Genomic DNA, 3,604 nt, shown 5'->3' with positions numbered 1-3,604 from the left:
AATAAACAAATTTTATCGGTACCGTGATGTTATTTTGAAAATTCAATTTTTTTATATATTTAAAATTGTAAGTTACTATAATGTTATTTTGGATAAATAATTTTTGTTGGTACTACAATGTTATTTTGGAACTTCAATTTTTTTTTTTTTTTTTATGCTTAAAATTGTTCGGTACAATCGTTATGTTTTAAACCGCACCAACCGAACCGATCCAAACCGCATTGGTTTGGTTTGGTTTGGTTTGGATGATTTTTTAAAAATCAACCGAACCAAACCGAACCGCATGCATTTTTATCTCGCGGTTAGGATGACTTTTATGCTCAAAACCGAACCAAACCGCACCGCGATCACCCCTATTTCCCGCTGTGAATTTGGTGAATATTGAACGCGCGGGGTTATTGCCCTCCTTAATTTTTTGCTTATTTTGATTTTGATTTCCGAAAATAATAAGAAAAAAAACTCAAAAGATCTCAAACCCTAACATCATCACATTCTCTTTCCCATCGCTTAATCCTTCGGTCTCCCACTGAATCGACCGCCGCTCTCTCCCACTGAGTCGACCGCCGCTCTCTTTCCCATCTCTTTCCCGCCGCTCTTTCCCATCGCTTTCTTCGCGAGGTAAGTTCTCCTCAATTGTGTTTAGCTTTAATTTCAATTGTGTTTTCCTCAAATCTCATATAAAATCCCCAATTGATTTTGTCGCTCCTTACATCTGTCATTAGCTTTAATTTGAATTGTGTGTTCTTCCTCAAATCCCATATAAAAACCCTAATTGACTTTGTTGTTCCTTAAATTTGTGGTTAGCTTTAGTTTCAATTGTTCCCCAATTTTGTTTTGATTTGTGTAGCTGGAAGTCAATCTTTCATTCACTTTTTACTATTTCTTATCCTTTCTCTAATTGCTAGTTCAATTCATAGTTGATATAAGTTGTGTAATTGATAACATGCTCTGTAACTATTGAATAAGGTCATATCATCATTGTGGAACTGAAATTATAAAATCTAATAATTATGGTGGTGCTAAATTCATTTGTATAGCTGCTATATGTGATGTTGCTTTGAATTGTTATCATAGGTGGGGTTATTAAGTTTTAGATATCAAGGAATGACATTATCACGTGAGTCTCTTTATCAACTTCAACTTAGATTGAGTTTTTCCTAAATTGTGCCAAAACCCTAACATTGTCTTTCATCCCAAACTAAATTTCTCTGTTCTTGGCTCAATTCGAAGTTTGGTGTTAATTTTTTTGATTAATATTTGTATGTTTTTCATATTCGACTCAATTTCAAACCTGACAAGATTTAGTCCTATTTGAATGGCGCTTTGTTGGTTTTTGGTTTCTAGGTTGTTGTTAATTGTTTATACTTTCTGGATTTTGATTTTGGGTTTTCTAGATTTTGGTAGATATGAAATATAGTGATTACTAATTACTAGTATGTAGATGTGAAAAATTAGGGATTATTTGTTTCTAGGTTCTCTAAGCCAATGGTTTTTGGATCCAAAATCTTTGTCCATGTTGGGTTAGAAATTCATAAGTATGATCCCTTGGCCTTATTCTCGCTCTTGCATTGTGTCAGATCTTTTTCACAGGTTCAGATTTTTGGAGCTGGTGTTCGTTTCTTCTCTGCTGGTATGACACATCTACTCTGCGTATCTGTTCCTGCATTGTGTGTTGCAGGTCGATTATTACTGTTAGAAATCAGCAAGCTTTATCGATTTTGTTTTGTGAGCCATTGGCGTATCTTTCGGCTCTATTTAGTTTGTTCTTCTATTACATACATGAATCATGGGTGGATTTCTTTATCTAGTTTATGAATTGATTTGGTTTTCTTGTTTGGAAATGAGCTCTTTGTATTAAATAATTATACAAAAATGATATATAAGTTTTGTGCAGGCTTATTAATGTCAATTGACATTGGAGAACTTGGCATTTCCTATTAGCAAGAAAGGGGCATAGTCGCCAAAATCAAGTTAGCATTCATTAATTCTCAACTCCAAGCAGGTAAATGTACACAAATTTGTTTCGATAAATAATTATGTGCTTATATTTAAAAGCATTTGTTGTAATATGTAGACAAATTGGATCCTTACCAAGCAATTGAAAATTGTGGTGCAGGAAGTAATCTACTCTTAACAAAGTGATTCTCATTAGTGGAGCACATACCATTAGTTCTACATAATTCTTATTATATTCTGGTTGATATACTTTGTAACTTGTATTCTTTTATTTTCAATAGGTTCCAAATGCTTCCAGTATCTCTGATATAACGAATTCTGCAAGTATCCAAACACTAATGAACACTACAAGAAAATTGCCCTATACCCATAGCAATTTGGATGTAATCGGTCCAAATGCTTATGTTCCAGCTACATCCTTAGTTTAGGCCATTTGGAGGAACTGCAAACTTGGCATCAGTTCATTTATCTTATCAATCAATTATGTTATAATTTTTGTCAATGCACCGATCTAGAATATGAAATGGTTTTACTAGTCTTTTAGAGTTATTGATCTTCTCATCAATCTCACAAATTTATATAATTGGTTGTATTGTATATGTTTTAATTTTACAGGAGGCTTACTCTCCCATCCAAATCAGCTCATGGTAATGCTAAGATGAAAAGCACTGATGGATTCTTTTGAAGACATAAAATAACCATGTTCAAGTGTAGATTCAAGTCATCATTCAACAAGGTTGAAAAACTCAAAAGTGAATTCAAAAGAGGCAAGTCTTACTGTAGAACTATGGGTTCTGTTAATAAATTCATTTTATATAAAAGAGACTTGCTAACTTTACTTAAAACGTCTAAGTTAGTATTATTGCCACTTAAACTTGTTTACTCTTTAAGTCTCATTTAATTTAACTTCCTCTTTATCCATTGATTGCAGGATGTCCATGACTGAATCACACATGGAAGCTACTGGTGCTGTAATGAACATTACTTATTGTCACTTCCTTCTTGCAATACATGTATGTTCAAGGTGATAAGTTGAATATTTTACCAATGACATAACTCTTTTGTTTACAGTACCTAATTCTATATGCTATATAATATTTCAGTTCATTTGTTTGTAACATATTATACCTAAGACATCTAGTCACTCATTCTTGCTTTTTAATTTACAAGAACATGCAGGGTATTAGTCTCAGAGTAAACACTGCAAATAACAAGCATAAAATTGTTAGGTATAATTCTACTTACATGTCATTGAGGATTCTGTGATGTCTTTGAAAAATAGAATTGTATCCTTTTATTGTCAATAGGTTCCATCTATTAGGATATATTATATTTTACCCTTTGAGTTCATATTCAATATTATGGAAATATTTATCAAGTTCAGTTTGTAACTTGTATTCTTTTTTTTAAAATATGTTTCAGGGGGTTCTAGTTCCTCTAACCAAACAAATTCTCAAAGTATAGACAACACTAAAGAAGATGGAAGAGTGGAAGATTAAAGCTAATTTGATTTTGACATAGTAATTTGAAAATTTAATTGACATGATATCTTGTAACTTTTGTTTTGAGATTGTTCTGACTTTGTTGTATATTTTTAAATACATTATGATCCTCTTTAGGTTGACATTTTGACCTATTTTGCTTGTAA

General features: G+C 32.2%; 2 long non-coding RNA genes across 4 annotated transcripts; both read left to right on the top strand.

The window, feature by feature from the left end:
• The first annotated feature begins 378 nt into the window (after nt 1–378).
• LOC123894864 lies at nt 379–2,546 on the top strand. The gene is made up of 4 exons (XR_006803930.1): nt 379–618; nt 1,578–1,630; nt 1,895–2,002; nt 2,238–2,546. It is a non-coding gene; the product is annotated as an uncharacterized LOC123894864 (long non-coding RNA).
• Nucleotides 2,547–2,882: 336 nt separating this feature from the next.
• On the top strand, nt 2,883–3,604 carry LOC123894865. Of its 3 annotated transcripts, none has more exons than XR_006803932.1 (3): nt 2,883–2,969; nt 3,127–3,185; nt 3,379–3,604. It is a non-coding gene; the product is annotated as an uncharacterized LOC123894865 (long non-coding RNA). The 3 variants fall into 3 exon arrangements; XR_006803933.1 differs by having other exon boundaries at nt 2,883–2,980; XR_006803931.1 differs by having other exon boundaries at nt 2,889–2,980; nt 3,136–3,185.

Source organism: Trifolium pratense, linkage group LG7 (genome assembly GCF_020283565.1).
Source record: "Trifolium pratense cultivar HEN17-A07 linkage group LG7, ARS_RC_1.1, whole genome shotgun sequence".
NCBI classification, from domain to species: domain Eukaryota; kingdom Viridiplantae; phylum Streptophyta; class Magnoliopsida; order Fabales; family Fabaceae; genus Trifolium; species Trifolium pratense.
Note: the sequence above shows the minus strand (reverse complement) of the source record. Positions and strands in the feature narration are given on the sequence as shown.